At 38.5% G+C, this 19,918-nt stretch overlaps 1 protein-coding gene across 1 annotated transcript in view; it reads left to right on the top strand.

Annotated features, from left to right (window-relative positions):
• The first annotated feature begins 263 nt into the window (after positions 1–263).
• Positions 264–19,918, top strand: part of PLD5 (phospholipase D family member 5) — a 157,483-nt gene continuing 137,828 nt past the window's right edge. The window contains exon 1 of the mRNA XM_006157204.3: positions 264–346. The gene's annotated coding sequence lies outside the window, so the exon portion shown is untranslated. The remainder of the gene's footprint in view (positions 347–19,918) is intronic.

Genomic DNA, 19,918 nt, shown 5'->3' with positions numbered 1-19,918 from the left:
CATTGAAACTGTTGTGACAATGATTGTTGAACTGCACAATACTCAAAAAGACATAACGTTATCTGTGTTTGTACTACTCTACTTACATAAACTCTTTTAAAGAAATTTCATAAGTCTTCCATGAATACCAATTGTCAAAGTGTTCACCTTTCAAATATTGAATGAAGAGCTTTAATTTTTAATGAGTTTATTTACACTTACCCAAAATGGTGAACATGTACATTTTCTGACTTTCCTTTTCTATAAATATTTTTTCCAGGGTCAACGTCTTTTTGAAAAGTTGCTCCAACTGACTTCACAAAATATTGAAATCAAGCTAGTGAGTGATGTGACAGCTGATTCAAAGGTATTAGAAGCCTTGAAATTAAAGGGTAAGGCCGAGGTTGATATGCTACTATACCACTGGGTTTTCTATTAAGATACCTTTAATTTCACCTAATATATAGTTTCTTCATGATTAATATGTTTCACTTAGTATGCTTATTCTCCTCTGAAAAAATAACTTTATTGAAGCTTTAAAATGAGGAAATGAATGATTGAATACAGCTGTGACATTAAAAATAGAGTTGTTGCATATTAATTTGGGCAAAATAATCCACTGGCCATAAATGACAATTAAAAAAGAATCTTACTTTTCTGAGCACGTCTCCAGTGATGTGATTAGAGCAATGAGCTACTTGTTATGATACCATGAATTGGATTTCTATTTCTCTTTTGTCCATCAAATGAAAATTCTCCTCATGCTTCCTATTCTTAAAATAATATATCAGGAGGCCAGAAGGTTGCATGGTAGCTAAAGCACTGGACTCCCGCATGGACCAGTACTTTTTGAGTCCTGGACTGAGTGGCTTGAAAATCATGCCAGGCATGTACGCATGTGTACCCAAAATTCTGATAGGAGAATGGAGGAGAGGGGATTGTGGTATAGCCATCCCCCCAAATGGGGTTGATTTCTCACTTTCCCTCTCTGTGTTGCTCTCTGTCTCTCTCTGGAGAGGATACACACCCTATGACAAAAACCTTTAAAATATGTATACATATAAAGTCCAGGGACCAACCCCGTAGTGATGCAATTAAGTTCTGTGTTTAAGAACCCAGATCCCACACAGGCAGCCACAGTTCAAGTCCTGGTCCTGGCAGCTTGAAAAACATACCAGGCCTATGTGCATGTATGTGTGTACCATAGACATGGGCCCCAAATCCTAGTGGGGTGGAAAAGTGGAAGAAAGACTTGCACTGTGCTCCATTGGAGAGTGCTTTCTCTTTCTCTCTCAAGCTCAAGTGCCCTCTAGCAATTTAAAAAAAAACCTAGTATGTATGTCAGCCTATGAAACACTGCTTGATGTACAACTTTTAAGATAATTCCATAGAAGAATACTACTTTTATAGCCACTTTACAATTTGTCTCACAATCTCATGAAGACTGAAAATAATGCTGAAATAGCTTTATTTTGTTATAATCTTTTCTAGTAACTCTTATCTCCAAATAATTTTACAAATTTGTAAAATTTTTGACCCAGAATTTGCTATCCAAACTATTGGGTTGTTGGAAAACTCATGGCATATTTGTCTGTGTTTTTCTGTTTATTTATTTAACATTCAATCACTGTGTATTATTACAGCATACCAAATGAATTTTCCCATCATGAATATACTGTATATTGGTTCAAAGATATTACCATACATATTATCAAGAGATAATTTTCCATTTTTGTGTCCCTTAAGTGTTTTGCTTATTTCTTTTCTTTTTGATTTCCTCTTTTTCACCCTTCCCTAATTCTCACCCTCCTCCCACACTGTCTCTAGTGTACACAGTTGATCTCTATGTCTATATACCTTCCAGTCTTTCAGTTTCTGTCATAGAGTGCAGACATTCAGTGTATATTGAGTGGGGACATACAATGCCTCTCTTTTGTAGTTTGGTGTGCTCCACTTATTAGTAAATCTTCCATATGGCATGACTTTTCCAACAATCCAATATTAGCCTTTAAGAAAAACTAACATGTGGAGCAAGTGAAAGTGCTGAACCTTCCAAGCTCCCCAGGAGGGAGCAAGGTTGGTCTCAGTGATTCTTAATGTTCTATATAGTATTACATCTTATGTTGTGCTACTAAACATAGGTGCATTTTTGCTGGCCATCTTCTCCCCATTATTAAGGGACAATACCTTCTGAAAAATGAGACATACTATGAAGCAAATGATTCCAAAGAACCTTCTCTTCTAAAGAAGAGAAGTTAGAAGTAATAAATTATACTGAAAAACATAAACATATAGAAGGCATAGACTTGGCCATGCATGTGTACCTATTACCATGCACATTACTTTTCCTATGGATAGAAAAAAAAACCCTGATTTTGCTGTGTCTGAGAAGCTAAACCAGGCTATATGAGTATAGCATATTTTTGAAAAATGTCCAGCTCAAGTGGATTGACAGAAAATCGACATGGGTTAGAAATGTTGAGCATCTCTAATGGCAAAATACATCAAAACCAGAAATTTTTTGAGCATCTATATGAGGCCACAAATGGACAATTCTACACCTGACCTTATGGGGTGAGTTGTATTCAAAATACTGCAGTACAGGAGCCGGGTGATGAGCCAACTGGATCTACATGGGAAAGTCCTAGGTTCGTGTTCTGGGGCCTGCCTATACATGCTGGGCATATGGGTGCCCATTACCTGGGCTGGCTAAGATGGAGGGAGGATCACATCATGAAGGACGCTTTTGAGTGTGCCTGTCTGTCTGTCTGTTGGTATCTCTCAGAGGAAATAAGTAAACAAGCTTTAGAAAGTGCTTCAATATAAAAAATGATATAAAATTACCTTCAGACTATATGTATAAGATCTACATGAAACAAATGAATTTTGTGTTTAAGCTTGGGTCCGATCCCCAAGATAGCTCATTATGTATATGCAAATATTCTAAAATCCAAAACAAATTTAAAATTTAACGCTCTGGGGACCAGCAGTTAGCGTAATGGCTATGTCACTGGACTCCCACGTAGTCGACTGCGGTTCGAGTCCTGGACCCAGTGGCTTAAACTCACACCGGGCATGTGTGCGTGTGTGCCCAAGATCCTGAGAGGAGAATGGAGGAGAAGGGATTGCGGCGTGGCCATCCCCCCTGGGGGGGGATTTCTCGCTTTCTATCTCTCTGTCTCTCTCTGTCTGCCTGGCGAGCACACGTGCCCTATAGTGAAAATCTCTCCAAAAAAAAAAAAAATTAACACTCTGGTCCCAAGTATTTTGGATAAAGGATATTCAACTTACATAGCTTTACCCATTTAAAAAATAGGAAATTCACTTTCTGCTGTCTGAGAATTCATTTTTTTCAACACTTTCTTAGAAATGGATTACTTTTGGGCCAGCCTCCTAGTGTAGTAGTTAAGGTAGCCAGATTCTATATGGATGGATAAAATGCTGGCTCCAGCAGCTTAGAAAACACACCAGGCAAGGGCACATGCATGCCCCAAATCCTGATAGAATGGAGAAATGGATAAGAGATTGCAGCATGTCTTTGCCCGAAGGGAGGTTGTTTTCTCCTCTTTTCTACTCTGTCTCTGTTTCTCTTTAGCAAACACATGTACCCTCTGGCAGTTACAATTTTTATTTATTCGTTTTATTTATTATTTATTATTATTATTTTAAAATTTCCTATAGGGCATGTGCACTCACCAGAGAGTGGACAAGAAAGTGAGAAAGTAAACTGCCAGGTCTGGGACTCAAACTGTGGTTGGCCGTGTGGGAGCCACTTGCTAGCCCTCTGCCACCTCCCATCCTCCTGGCAATTGAAATTTTTTAAAATGGAGTACTTTTGGTTAACTGAGGGTGTTTGTATTCCTAGGTGACTTTTCCGTAGAGTCTATTGGCATGTCCTTCAGGTTTGATTATCCTGAAAAGATAAAAAGCTGATGAGTTTGGAAGAGAGGGAGGGAGCCTGAGAGTTCTACTATTTCATGAGTATACATCCATAAATCTCTCCCTTGCCCTAGTCCATCCTAAGTCTTAGGAACTCAACCAAAAGCTAAAACTGAGGTGGGAGCATAACAGACTTTCTTAGGTGCTATTGAATATTTGGTTACTTAAACATGTAGTAGCAAATTTATGAATAAAGGCCTACTTTACGTCTCTATCGTGAACTATGAATTAGAGCTTCATTATAATCAATACTCCTCACAGAAAAGGAAGTGTTTGAACTTCTGATCACATGTATATACCATTAAAGCTTAGAGGAAGTCTTATCAAAATCATAAAACAAATTACTTTCCTTTATAGTAGTAGTGCAATAGCAGGTCACTAATTTCTTACAGTTTTTTCCTCTCTACCTATAGTAGGCATCTCTGACTCTTTGTGTGTGTGTGTGTATACTGTACATACAATATATATAAATCTTTAAAGTACAGTTACTATATTTATTTACTTACTTCCTTTGGCAGAGACATTAAATGATGACCTAATATACTTTAGTTTTTGTTTTGTTTTTTATTATTTTAAGTCTGTGCTTGAATACCTAGGTCAAGGGTTGTCTTTTAATTTTTTAAAAGAGAGATTTTATTCTTTTAGTAAAGTACCATATCGTTTTGTCCAGAAATAGTGCACAAAATATAGGTAAGTGTAAAACAAGTCATGAACAGATTCAGCAGCAAGAGAGTTCTAAGTGTAAAAGATAATCAAATAAATTGTGAAAATAATAAAAGTAGGCTTCCCAGTAAGTGGCAAAGATTTAACACAGGTATAGCCAGTGAGGAGGGCAAGGCAGGCTGGAGAAGGGAGGCAGCTGGCCCAGGGCCACAGAGCCCTTCCCTAGGTGGGTGAGATCCCACAACATTCACTGTTTCTCCTGCTCTTAAATCTTGGCCTTTCTCCTCCTCTATTCAGAAGTCAGAAAGATTAAAGCATCCCTCTAAATTCTCAAATAGTGGCTTGGAGGTGGGGTGCTTTTGAAACTCAGCTTCCATAAAACCCTAAACATAAGGACAGAATTTAATTTTACACAAGAATTCCTCTAAATTAAAAAACTGACTGTAATAAGCAGTTTTCAAAAGAAGACATGCAAAAGCCAAATGAGTACATGAGAAATTGTTCAGCATCACTAATTATTAAGTAAATGCAAACCAAAACCACAATGAGATACCATCTCGCCCCAGTTACAATGGACATTATCAAAAAGACAACAAATAACACATGCTGGCAAAGACACAGAAAAAGGGAAACTCTTTACACTCTTGGTGGAAACGTACATTCATACAGCTATTATGGAAAACGGATGAAAGCTCCTCAAAAAACTAAAATTACAATTGCCATATGATCCAGCAATCGTACTACTGGGCATGTATCCAAAAGAAAAGACATCAGTTTGGTGTGAAGATATCTTCACTCCAGTGTTTCTTGCAACACTATTCTCAATAGCCAAGAATTGGAATCAACCTAAATGTCCTTTAACAAATGAATGGGTAAAAAAAGTACTGTGTACATATAATGGAATACTACTCAGCCATTAAAAAGAATGAAATCCTGTTTTTGAGGCAACATACGTAAGCCTGGAGGACATTATGTTAAGTAAAATAAATCAGGCACAAAAAGAAATACCGCATGTTTTTATTTTTATTGAAAAAGATAACTTCATATAAGTAAAGAGTTGGGGGCCAGCAGATGGTGTAATGGGTACATTGCTGGACTCTCACATAGTCAACCATGGTTCCAGTCCTGGACCCGGCAGCTTAAAACACACCAGGTGCATATGCTGTGTGTGCCCCAAATCCTGAGACAAGAATGGAAGAGAAGGGATTGTGGTGAGGCCATCCCCCCCCCAAAGGGATGATTTCTCACTTTCTGTCTCTGTCTCTTTAGCAAGCACACATGCTCCATAGCAAAAATCTATCTTAAGAAAAATAAATAAAGGGTTGAAAAACTACCAGTGGCTGAGAATAATAGAGGTAAGAGGAAGACAGATGTTGGTTAACAAATCATAGATAAGAGGAACAATTTCTAGTATTACAAAGTACATAAGGATATGAGACCAGCAGGTGTCATAATGGTTATGTTGCTGGACTCCCCTGTAGTAGACTACAGTAGAGTCCTGGATCCAGCAGTTTAAAACTCCTGCCAGGCACATGTGCATGCATGCCCCAAAATCCTGAGAGAATGGAGAAGAAATTGTGGCATGGCCATTCGCCTCAGGGGGTGATTTCTTACTTTATGTCTTTCTGTCTCTCCAGTGAGCACACTTGCCTTATAGCAAAAATCTCTCTTTAAAAAAAAAAGTACAGTAGAGTAAATATAATGAACAATTTACTGTAAAGGCATCCCTCACTTAACAACTTGAGTTCTGTTCCTATACTAAGGCATTAAGAATTATTTTTGTCTGTCAAAACCACAGTAATGCAATATCAATTTAATAATTTGATTACAACACTTGATGCCATGTTAGCCTAGCAAAAAATAAAAATAAACCATAAAGACAGAAACTATAAACTTCCTTTGGGGAAAAACTAAGATTTTTATTTGGTTATAGTTGGATGGTATGATAGAATGCTTTGATAGAATGACCAATGAAATAAATGACATAAAAGATTTACATAGAGGGGCCAGCAGGTGGCATGGTGGTTAAGGTGCTGGACTCCCAAATGGCAGACTGAGGGTCAAGTCTCGGACCTGGGGGTTTGCTTTTTCACTCTCCTTCTCACTCTTTTTTTTCTCTCTGTTTGCCCCTCTCTGGTGAATTCGTGTGTACTATAGCAAATAAAAGAATAATAATAGTAATAAGTTAAATTAAATAAATAATAATTTTTTAAAAAAGGATTTAGATAGAATCGGTAACTTAAAACTGAAGTCCACATTTTTTTTTATCTTTTCTTTTTCTTTTTCTTTTTTTTTTAAAGGAGGAGGGCCATTAAAAACCATTCAGGATCAAAAATTTTGAAATTTCCTTTTTTCAGTTTCATATTTACTATTTAGTGTTATTGACTTTCTGAAAAGTATCTGAAAGCTAGTTGTGATTTTCAAAACACAACATGCTTTTTTGCAGGGCTCTGTTTCCTAAAGCATGCCTTTTCTTGTGCCTCAACACCCTTATTCCCTTTGTCAAGCTCCTTTTTTATCCTTTAAGGTCCAATTTTTAAAAAGTTTATTGTTTCCATGAGAAGGAAAAAGAGACAGAGATATCAAGAGACAGAGACAGAAAGAGGAACACCCCCTCAACAGGGTCCTCATGCCGTGATCCGTCTCCAGTCTCAGCCAGCCCAGATCGACCAGAGACCTTCCCACGTGGGTCCAACTCATTACCTATGTGCTACCATCTGGCTCCAAGATATATTTTAAGCCTTATTCATACTATTTTCCTTTAGCTTTTGCCTCTTTTTTTCCCCAGTTAATCTTATCATCTTCTTTTCTCCATTGTTCATTCATATTTATTCAACACCCATACCTTGAATGTCAGTCATGTGCCAACAAGCTGGACTTAAAAAATAGGAAGTTAATGAAGACATAAGTCATTTTCTTTTTTAAAAAGTTTATTATTTTATTTATTTTTTAATTTACATTTAATCACTGTACATCTTAACAGTGTACAACATGTTTTTTCTGAGCATGAATACAGTGCATATTAGTCAAGTCAAAGATACTACCATACACATTATCATCAATGGGTAACTTTTCTTTTTCATGTCTATTAAATGTGTTGTTTGTTTTTTCCTTGGTCCCCTCCCTTTCACCCCCTGTTACCTCCTACATACTATCTCTAGTATCTACATTTGCCCTATTATACCTTCCAATATTTCAGTTTCTGTTATAGAATGCAGATGTTTAGTATATATTGAGTGGAGACATACAATGCCTATCTTTCATAGCCTGGTTTCTTGGCTTAGCATTAAATCCTTCATATTTGCCCACTTATGTCAAATGTTAGGAACTCATTTTCTTTTTATGACTGCAGAATATTCCATAGAGTACACGTGCCACATTTTTTCAATTTACTTATCTGTTCTTGGACATTTGGGTTGACTTCATGTCCTAGAAATTGTAAGTAATGCCACAATAAACATGGATGTGCAAGTGTTTTTCTTATCCTCTGGATAGATATTTAAGAGTGGAATTACTGGTTTGTATGGTGGTTCTATTTGTAGGTATCTGAGGAAATTCTAAATCATTCTCCAGATTTGTTCTAATTTACATTTCCACCAATAATGTAGGGGAGGTTCCCTTTTCATTAAGGCCTCACCAACATTTACCTTTTTTTTTTTTAATTTTAGCTATTCTGACTGGTTTTGATTTGCATTTCCCTCATGATAAGCATGTTTTCATATACTTTTTGGCCATTTGAATGTCTTCCTTAGATAGTTGTCTGCTCAGCTCATTTGCTGATTTATTGATTGGATTGATTAATTTTATGGGTAAGCTGCTTGAATTCCCTATATATCCATATCTGGAGTATAGTTTGCAAATATATTCTCCCACTCAGATAATTGTCTCTTCACTCTAATTATTGTTTCTTTTGCAGTGCAGAAGGTTTTTAGCCTGATGTAATCCCACTTGTCTATTTTGGGAATTATTGCCTGTGCTTTGGGAGTCTTCTTTTAAAAGTCTTTTCCTACTCCAATGTGGGGGTGAGAAGAAGGGCTATATTTTGATTGCTGGAGAAAATGTTCTATAGATGTTTATCAAATCCATTTGATTTATGATATCATTTAGGTCTTGTATCTCTTTTAAGAGTGGAATTACTGGTTTGTATGGTGGTTCTATTTGTAGGTATCTGAGGAAATTCTAAATCATTCTCCAGATTTGTTCTAATTTACATTTCCACCAATAATGTAGGGGAGGTTCCCTTTTCATTAAGGCCTCACCAACATTTACCTTTTTTTTTTTTAATTTTAGCTATTCTGACTGGTTTTGATTTGCATTTCCCTCATGATAAGCATGTTTTCATATACTTTTTGGCCATTTGAATGTCTTCCTTAGATAGTTGTCTGCTCAGCTCATTTGCTGATTTATTGATTGGATTGATTAATTTTATGGGTAAGCTGCTTGAATTCCCTATATATCCATATCTGGAGTATAGTTTGCAAATATATTCTCCCACTCAGATAATTGTCTCTTCACTCTAATTATTGTTTCTTTTGCAGTGCAGAAGGTTTTTAGCCTGATGTAATCCCACTTGTCTATTTTGGGAATTATTGCCTGTGCTTTGGGAGTCTTCTTTTAAAAGTCTTTTCCTACTCCAATGTGGGGGTGAGAAGAAGGGCTATATTTTGATTGCTGGAGAAAATGTTCTATAGATGTTTATCAAATCCATTTGATTTATGATATCATTTAGGTCTTGTATCTCTTTGTTTATTTTTTGTCTGGATGATCTGTCCAGGGAGACAGTGGAATATTGAGGTCCCCAATGATTATTGTTTAAAGCCTATCTTTCCCTTTAGATTTAGCAATATCTCTTTAATGTATTTGGGTGCACCAGTGTTGAGCGCATGGATTTTTATAATCATAATATCTCCTTAGCAAATTAGGCTTTTTAGTACTGTATTGTGTCCTTTATCTCTTCTTATAGCTTTCATCTTGAAATCTATTTTATTTGATACTAGTATCATGACTCCTGCCCTTTTTATTAATTTCTATTTGCATGGAATATTGTTTTCTATTCCTTCACTTTCAGTTTGTGTATGTCTTTATCAGTGAGATGTGTTGCTTGTAAGCAGCATATAGAGGGATCCTACTTTAAAAAAAATCCATTCACTCTGTGTCTTTTAATTGGATAATTTAATCCAGTAACATTCAACATTATTATTGATATTTGCAAACATCCCTGCCATTTTATTAGCCATTTTCTTGAATGCGTTTTGTTTTCTTATTTCTGCTGTCTCTCTTTGGTTTTCCTAATAGAGCACTTTCAGTACTTCTTGAAGAGTTAATCTAGTATTGATTAATTCTTTCAGCTTTGTTTATCTAAGAATGATTTTATTTGTTCTTCCTATTCGAAGGATAACCTTACCAGGTTTAGTATGCTTGAAAGAATTTTTTTTACTGTTTTAAATATGTCTTCTCATTCTTTCTTTGTATACATTGTTTCAGTTGAGAGGGCCGATGTTAGCCTAACAGGATAACCTTTGTAAGTAACTTGACATTTCTCTCTTACCTCTTTAGAATCTTGTCTTTATCTTTGATTTTTACCAATCTGGCTATGATGTACCAGGGCCAGGATCTTTTTATGTTGCTTCTACTTGGAGTTCTTTTTATTTCTTGGGTCTGAATTTCTCCTTGTTTCTCTAGATTTTGGAAAGTTTTCAGATAGTAATTTATGAAAGAGGGTTTCCAGTCCTTTACCAGCTACTTTACCTTCTGGAATACCCATTATTTGAATATTTGAATGTTTAATAATGTCTAGAATTTCCCATATGTTATCTTTTTGGGTTTTTGTTGTTGTTGTGTTATTTTTTTCTTTCTTTATGTGGCTTGGTCTACTTTATAGACTTTGTCTTCGAGGTCAGAAATCCTCTCTTTTGCATGGCCCAATGTACCGTTAATGCTTTCAAGAGAGATTTTAATTTCTTGTATTACATTTGTCATTTCCAGATGCTCTGTTTGATTCTTTTTAATGTTGTCTATCTCTTTATAGAATTCTTCCTTCCTGTTCTAGAATGATCTTCTCAATTTTTGGAATTGATTTTTTGTTCTCTCTTGCATCTCATTGAGTTTTGTTACAATACATGTTCAAAACTCTTTTTCTCGTATTTCTATGAATTCATTCATGTTGTCTTTGTTGGTGAAGGGTCACTGTGTTCTCTTGGAGGAGAGTTATTTCCTTGTTTTCTCATGCTTCTTTTATCTCTGTGCTGGTTTTTGGTCATCTGATACAGTATTCACTTCTTTCTATTTACCAGAGAAAATTTGGTAGCATTGGAGGAGAGAATATCACCCTTAGATCCCAGGTGTTCTTGTTAGAGGGCTGTGTCTTCCAGATCAGAGAAGATAAAGTTTACATATATAGTTTCAGATGATTGGCTCTTTGCCAACCTTTCAGTTTCTGATGTGCTGGTGATAAGCTGTGGAGATATGACTTAGCAAGAGACTCAATGTGCAGCATGCAGGCGAGAGGGCTTCCAGTTCCAGTGGTAAACCCAGAGCCCGGGGTGGTAAACCCAGGGTCTAGGGTGGCACCCACAAGGAGAGGCCCACTGAAACCAGAACCTAAGTCTTCTAATCAACGGCTGGAGCTCAGGAAGCAGACCATGTGACAGCACACTTGGTTTATCCCCCAGCATAAGCCTTTTCCTAACTCCAGAGTTCACAGTTTGGTAAAGAAGACAGAAGCAAAATCAGCTGATCAAGAAATTCCTGAAACAACTACACAGAGTCCAATTTTTATGAATCATTTTTGGTCAGTCATTGGTGGCTGTATTTTCCACTCAACATTGTCTTTGCATCATCAAGACTGCTGATGATGGGGTGTAATTTTAAGAAACAGAATGCTTTATTGTCTCCTTTTTCAGAATTTAATTGTTTTTTTATTAATTTGCTGTAGAACATGTGCACTCACCAGAGAGAAATGAGTTTGTGGTAGAAGGAAGAAGAGAAAGTGGGAAAGCACTCCCTAGAGGTACCACTCCACATTTCCTTCTCCTCCATTCTCTTAGGATTTGGGACATGCATACATACATACATACCTTAAGTGTTTTTTAAACCACTGGGTCTAGAATTCAAATTGTGCAGTTGTCCATGTGGGATTCAGCCATCTTAATCACCATATCACTGGTTGACCCCATTCAGATTGTTTTTGAATCATATAAGAAAATGTTAAAAGAAAATATTCAGACATTAGCCAGGTGTCATGTTTCTTCCCGAAAGACTCCTTAAGTAGTTTGTTGATTGAATATTGAGAAACTGCAACAGTCCTATTATGCCACTGGGAATAATCACAAGGGCCAGGCAGTGCAACTCCATTGTAACTTGCTGCACAGTCTATAGCAGTCATAAGATGTATCCCAGTGTCAGACATATTAAAATTGAAGAGTGTGGGGCCGGCAGGTGGTGTGGTGGTTAAGGGCACTGGACTCCCACATGGCCGACTGTAGCTCTTTCAAGTCCCAGACCTGGCAACTTGCTTTCTCACTTTCCATCTTTCTCTCTCTCACTCTGTCCCTCTCTGGTCGAATTAAAATAAATAATATAATAAATAAATAAATAGCATTAAATAAAAATTAATTCTTTGAAAAATATTAAAGATTGCATGTTGAACAATAGCATAAGACAATAAGGGTTACTTTAAAATATTGAGCAGTAGGACGATCTGTGGCCTGGAGGTTAAGGTGGTTGGATCCCACATGGCCAACGAATCCCACATGATCAACTGTGGTTTGAGTCCTGGATCTGGCTGGAAAAACATACTAGGCATATGTACCTGCAAGTCCAAAATGCCAAAAGAGGGAGAATTAGAGGAGAAGAGGTGGCAAGCATGACCCATGGGGTTTCTTTCTCACTTCCCCAATCTCTGTCTCTTTCTGCTGAGTGCGTGAACATGTGTACCCACTGGCAAACAAACAAAGAAACAAAAAGTCAATGAAGAAATTAACTTTAACATATTAAATTAAAACCGACCATTCCTAATACTCCACTGAGAGAGGTAGATTCTAAACTAAACCTCTTATAACAGGGCTTCCTTGTCTTGCAGTGACCACACTTAGTGATGGAAAAGCAGACTGTACTGGGGTTCAAGAAACACAGGGGTGACTTTAACAGTACTCTTGGTGGCTAGAGCATTCAGTGGTGGGAAGTATTCCTATCCTAAATAAACAAACTCCTATATTATCCGAAATAGGAAGGAGATTATGCAAATCTATTTTCATATGCAATTTCCATAGCAAAACAATGTAATGACATCAGAAATTTGAAATACACTAGAGAAGAGGCATCTCCTGGGGTAGGGAAAAAACATCAGAAATTACATTCCTATGTATAATATGTAGAATGATGAAATTGTAACCTGAATGAAAAGAAAGTCGCTAGTCATGAGGGCTTGGTTCTAAAAAGGAGAGGGATATAAACACGCAGAGGTAAATGTAGCAGGACAGGGAAGGTTCTAGGGATTGATCCTGTTGACAGTGTCTGCCACCAGAGATTGACCACATGAATAAAAATTTCTTGGTTGGTTAAACTCTGCCACGATATGCTGTCTGGTCTTTCTTCATGGCTGGTGATCAGCCCCATTGCACAATAGGAAAAAAAAAAATCATCCTTAGGTTGGGGGGCATCACCATACTGCACTTCTGTGCTGCACCTCTTTCTTCAGGTGTGCAGCTCCAGGAGGCTCAGGAGTGTAAGCTCAGGCGTGCTCAGGTGGTGCTGCAAGCTTTCAGTCTGATAGAATCAGATGTGCATTTTCCTCACATTTCCTGCTCTCCTACCCACAAACCTACAGGTGGTTAAACCTAAAGTCTGGTTTGTGTTGCCTCTATGTGCTTTGTGGCATCTTTAAAGTGCCAATAACAAGTATTTAAGAGACTTTGTTTTGTTTAGACAGAGCATTAATATGTCAAGAGTTTTTTCTTCTTTATTTTTTTCCAGAGACAGAAAAATGATAAACAGATAATTCTGCAAGTCTTTTCCCTATGAAATTAGCTCTAGATTTCTCTATTTTTTAATCCTCATTATTTCATTTCTGTTACTCTTTGTGAAGGCAATACGAAGTACGCTGGTGGAGTGGACTCAGCTCAGCCCCCTACATCTCATTTCTTCCTTTTGTGATGAGTCATGCATTGGCTGGGTGAATGGCTCAGTTTGGTTTGAGTGAAACTCACAGCTAACTTTCCCTAGTCAGCATTATATACCAAGCAAATTTGCTAGTTAGAGCTTAGCCTATGTTGGTAAGTATCCAGTAGCCACAGGAGCCTGGTGAGAACTGGTTGAGGTCTTCAGATCATTTTGGCTTATATTCCCACAAAACATTGAACAGTAGACATTTGATTGGCATAAATTTATGACCATGTTTTATTCATTGAAGTTACAATGTAATAAATCAGAATAAAGGTCTTTCATCCTTTTTCCCCCTACTCTTCCTTGTTTTTTGTTTGTTTGTTTGGAGATTTTTGCTAAGAGTGTGTGTGATCACCAGAAAGACACAGAAAGTGGGAAATCATCCCTGGGGCAGGTGTTGTGGGGGTGGCCATGCCACAATCCTTTCTCCTCCACTCTCCTCTTGGGATTTTGGGCATGCACACACATGCACCTGGTGTGAGTTTCAAACTGCTAGGTCCAGAACTCGAACCGCAGTCGACTACGTGGGAGTCCAGTGACATAACCATTATGCCATCTGCTGGTCCTTTTCCTTACTCTTTTTGATGGTCCTTTTTTTGTTTGTTCTAATTATTGTGGTTTGGCTGTCTTTTAGCTACATTATTTTAAAAAGAGAGATAGGTCGTATTTTTTTCTGTCAAGTGCTAAATACTATCTTTTCCATTGCTTATTTGAATTCAAGAAAGCTATAAATTTTCCTCATTGCAAACCCAATTTTTTAAAACAATTATTTTATTTAACTTTATTCATTTATTTAAATTTGACAAGAGACGGGCAGAGAGTGTGTGTGTGAGAGAGAGAGAAAGAGAGAGAGAGAGAGAAAGGAAGTGAGAAAGCAAGCCACCAGGTCTGGGACTCGAACTGCAGTCTACCATGTGGGAATCTAGAGCCTTTAACCACCACACCACCTACTGGCCCCAGTCACCCAATTTTTAACTTTCACATTCATGGGTTAGGCTTAACAAACATAAAAGGAAACAATATTCCTAAATCTGAGCATAGTAACAGGTATAGATTTGAAAAATTAATGTAAGTTGTCCCAACTTCTATTTTAGACATTTTACAAGATAATTTTTGAACAGCTTATATCAAATTAGTGAAGTATAATGTAAAATTTTATGCTTCTTGAGTTTTTTTTACTCAGGTGTGGCTTTCTGATTATTCCAAAGTCTACCTCTACAAGTAGGTATGCTTGTATATATTAATTTAACATAAGCATTAATAATTATATTTGGGGACTTTTCCTAGAATCAACTTTATGTTTGTAGTCCATTTCCACTGTCTGTAAGGTTGTCACTTTTAAGGAACCTGAACACATCAGAGGGTCTTTTATTGTCCAGGTGAAGACTCTTCTAATGGCCATCATCAATGCAGGATCCTCTGGGCAGGAGGCTGCCTTATGTTGTCTCCGCTCTGGTCATGGCCCAGACAAAAGTCAAGGTGCCCTTGCTGTCACTCATCCAAGTTCCTCTATCACACTCCACTTTCATTTCATACCTTCTCAAAGTGAATGCCTTTTGGACTATGCTTGACTTCATGAAGGCCTTAAAATAGTTATCAGCTCTTTAAAGATGTCACAAAGCACATTGAGGTGGCATAGACTAGGCTCTAGGTTCAACCACCTGTAGGTTTGTGGGTAGGAGAGCAGGAAATGTGAGGAAAACGCACATCTGATTCTATCAGACTGAAAGCTTGCAGCACCACCTGAGCACCACTGAGCTTACACTCCTGAGCCTCCTGGAGCTGCACACCTGAAGAAAGAGGTGCAGCACAGAAGTGCAGTATGGTGACGCCCCCCACCTAAGGATGATTTTTTTTTTTCCTATTGTGCAATGGGGCTGATCACCAGCCATGAAGAAAGACCAGACAGCATATCGTGGCAGAGTTTAACCAACAGTGAAATTTTTATTCATGTGGTTAGTCTCTGATGGCAGACACTGTCAACAAGATCAATCCCTCAAATTTTCCCTGCCCTGCTGCATTTACCTCTGCGTGTTTATATCCCTCTTCCTTTTAGAACCAAGCCCTCGTGACTAGTGACTCTCTTTTCATTCAGGTTACAGTTTCATCATTCTACGTATTATACATAGGAATATTATTTCTGATGTTTTTCCCTACCCCAGGAGATGCCTCTTCTCCAGTGTATTTTCAAATTCTGATGTCATTACATTGTTTTGCTATGGAAATTGCATATGAAAATAGATTCTCACAATCTCCTTCCTATTTTAGGTCATGTAGAAGTTTGTTTGATTGCTTATTTGGGATAGGAATACTTCCCACCACTGAATGCTCTAGCCACCAAGAGTACTGTTAAAGACACCCCTGTGTTTCTTGAACCCCAGTACAGTCTGCTTTTCCATCACTGAGTATGGTTAGTGCACAGCAAGAGAGCCCTGTTATAAGAGGTTTGGTTTAGAATCTACCCCTCTCCGTGGAGTATTAGGAATGGTCGGTTTTAATTTAATACGTTAAAGTTAAGAGTTCTTTCATATAATTTTTAATTTTTAATTAGTTTGCCAGTGGGCACATGCACTCATGTACTCAGCAGGGAAAGGCAGAGATTTGGAAAGTGAAAAAGCACCCCCATAGGGCATGGTCATGCCTGCAATCCCTTCTCCTCTATCTCTTCCTCCTTTGGGATTTTGAGCGTACATACACATATGCCGAGTGTGTTTTTCAAGCTAGCAGGTCTGGGACTCAAACTGAGCCATTACACCTGTGGGATCCAGCCACTTTAAGGCCTGTGTTCTATACACAGTCAAAATGCATTGCGAAGAATCTGCCTTCCACGTTTCTTTGCACACACTAAAATATTTGGCAGCAAGACAGGAACCTGTTCACATAGTGCTTTAATGATCATTAGCTGAGTAATTAGTGTAACATTTTGGAGCAGGTACTTTGTCATACAGACTTGAGCTAAAATTCCAGACCTTTTATTGCTTCGTCATGCAATCTTAGATAAATTACTCCCTTTCCATTCCTCAGTGTCCTTTTTAGGAAAATGGGGGAAATAATAACCTCTCTGTGGGCAATGAGAATTAAATTAGATAAAGTATGTACGAAACATATGGTGCAGGTACCTAGTCCATAATATACTGTTAATAAATGGCACCCACCAGAGCCAGTGCCTTATCTTACCCAGGTGTGCTATTTTTGTGTTTGACCTGTCAGCTCCTCTTAGAGTAGACTCATTTCTACCCGTAAAGCACACACCATGCCCTGTGACTTTCTGGTGAAAGGACTCGGTTCTAATGTCTACTGCAGTTCATCTTTAGGAATTCAAATGGTTCATTTGCCTGTACAGTTGTATAGTAACTCTCACTGCCTCCAGTTTATGGTAGGAACTATCGGACTGACAATACCAATGTCACTCTGTCGGCGTTTGGAGTCTCTGTTCTAAGAGCCCACCCAACTTAGGTTGCATATAATGTGTTAAAACCTTCAAGAGTGGGCACCTGAAGGTGGCATGGTAGTTATGGTGCTGGACTCCCACGTGGCTGACTGTGGTTCAAGTTCTGGACTTGGTGGTTTGCTTTCTCACTTTCTCTCTGTCTCTCTGTCTCTCTCTTTCTCTCTCTCTTCTCTCCCCACTTCTCTGTCTGTCTCTCTCTGTTCAAATTTAAAAGAAGAATAATAACAAATAAAATTAAATAATTATTTTAAAAAACCTTCAAGAGGGTTCATTTTAGGCATATAATATAGTCACAACAGTCATCCATTTGCTCTAAAACATAGAATCTTGTGCTAAACATTTCATTTTTATACCTACTGCAGAAGAACCTTGACAGACACGCCATTGTTAAGGGATTATATGTTATAGGATGGGAACTTTATCAGGTTAATCTCGTGATGACTTTATGTATTTCTATTCTAGAGATGCTAGAATTTCAGGTAGATGTCTTTAAGAAAAGTGAAGGAAGGGAACCGGAAGATAGTGTAATGGTTATGTTGCTGGACTCCCATGTAGTTTGAGTCCCAGACGTGGTGGCTTAAAACTCAAACCAAGTGCATGTGTGTGTGCCCAAGATCCCGAGAAGAGAATGGAGGAGAAGGGATTGTGGCGAGGGGGTGACTTCTTGCTTTCTGTCTCTCTGTCTCTTGGCAAACCTTCAAGAGTGGGCACCTGAAGGTGGCATGGTAGTTATGGTGCTGGACTCCCACGTGGCTGACTGTGGTTCAAGTTCTGGACTTGGTGGTTTGCTTTCTCACTTTCTCTCTGTCTCTCTGTCTCTCTCTTTCTCTCTCTCTTCTCTCCCCACTTCTCTGTCTGTCTCTCTCTGTTCAAATTTAAAAGAAGAATAATAACAAATAAAATTAAATAATTATTTTAAAAAACCTTCAAGAGGGTTCATTTTAGGCATATAATATAGTCACAACAGTCATCCATTTGCTCTAAAACATAGAATCTTGTGCTAAACATTTCATTTTTATACCTACTGCAGAAGAACCTTGACAGACACGCCATTGTTAAGGGATTATATGTTATAGGATGGGAACTTTATCAGGTTAATCTCGTGATGACTTTATGTATTTCTATTCTAGAGATGCTAGAATTTCAGGTAGATGTCTTTAAGAAAAGTGAAGGAAGGGAACCGGAAGATAGTGTAATGGTTATGTTGCTGGACTCCCATGTAGTTTGAGTCCCAGACGTGGTGGCTTAAAACTCAAACCAAGTGCATGTGTGTGTGCCCAAGATCCCGAGAAGAGAATGGAGGAGAAGGGATTGTGGCGAGGGGGTGACTTCTTGCTTTCTGTCTCTCTGTCTCTTGGCAAGCGCACACACTCTATAGCAAAAATCTATCCCCCTCTACCCCCCAAAAAAGGCGAAGAGGAATACAGGTATAAATACTAATAAAGGAGTGGGTAATAACCTTTCTGGGAACCCTCAGGATTCCTAGGGATCTCCATGTCATCATTTTTTCAATAGCTCCTTCCCTGGTTTTGAATGCCTTTAAGCTTTGTGGGGCCTACACAGCTACATTGAAAAGGGGACAAGAAATGAGTTTTCTTCTCTGGTTTGCTGCTCACTGACTTCTAGCATTTCCTACCTTACTGGAAGTAGCCATACAGAAAGGATTCATTGCATGCAGTAGTGAAGGAAAGCTCCCACTTCTGATTCTGTCTCTCCATTTGCAAGGTGAAGATCCTAATTACTCATGATTTTCTCCCCCATGATCCTCCTGCCTGAGCTTCCTGAGTAACTGGGTCTATAGGTATGCACCACCATGCTTTTAGGATGGTTATGTATTGAACCTGGGCTCCCATGTGATCTCAGCCTGCCAGGCCCCAGTATCTTAGCAGCATATGCAGCCACAGCTGGGCCTGCACCTGGTTTTTTAAATCAGCTCCATAAGCTTGAGTGTGAGTTAAGATATGAAGTTCTTTTTCTATTGTCTCCAGCAGGCTGCTCAGCATGAACCCTTCCTGTGATCCGTTATTGCTGTGCCTTCCTCCTTCCATACTAGGTTTCATCTTTTTTTAAAAACTTATTTCCTCATATCCTTTCCACATCCTTCACGATTCTACCAGCTTCATTCTTGCTCATTCACAGTAACAGGTATTTTAGATATTTACAGCTCCCCTCAGATCTTCTAAGCAAGATCTTGTCTTTCAAAACACAACAAACTCGAGGCTGTCAGGCTGGGACTGCCCACACAGTGCTCCATGCCATTGCGTTATCTGCCCACACGTACGTCTCCACCTCGCTTCCTGCAGCCAGAGAATGGCTTCTTTGGTCTTCTTCCAAGACTAACCCTCTGACCTGTGGAATCAGTTCCACTTTCTCAGCAGTTTCTCTCAGGATTTCCCTCTCTTTGTTTTAGTCTGCACTGTGAATGGCTCCCTTCCCTCAATGTGGAAACACACTGAAGTCTATGGGGAACAAGGAAGAACTGGGCTGGTCCATCCTTGCTCCTCTCTGGCGGCTGCTGCTCCTCATCTCTCCTGCCCTTTTCTCCACATTCAGGTTCACGCCTGGATGTTTCTACATTGTCTCCACCTCGGATGGTCCTCAAACCACGGCAGTCTATCTGGATTCTGCCTGACTCCACTGGTATTTCCCTCTCTGATGGGTGTGAAATTCAATGGAGAATCATAGCCCTTGTATTACGTGTCCTTTCTACAACTTTGAACAGTG

The sequence above is a fragment of the Tupaia chinensis genome, unplaced genomic scaffold (genome assembly GCF_000334495.1).
Source record: "Tupaia chinensis unplaced genomic scaffold, TupChi_1.0 Scaffold000532_1, whole genome shotgun sequence".
In the NCBI taxonomy this organism is placed as follows: Eukaryota; Metazoa; Chordata; class Mammalia; order Scandentia; family Tupaiidae; genus Tupaia; species Tupaia belangeri.
This window is presented reverse-complemented; position numbering and strand designations above follow the sequence as displayed.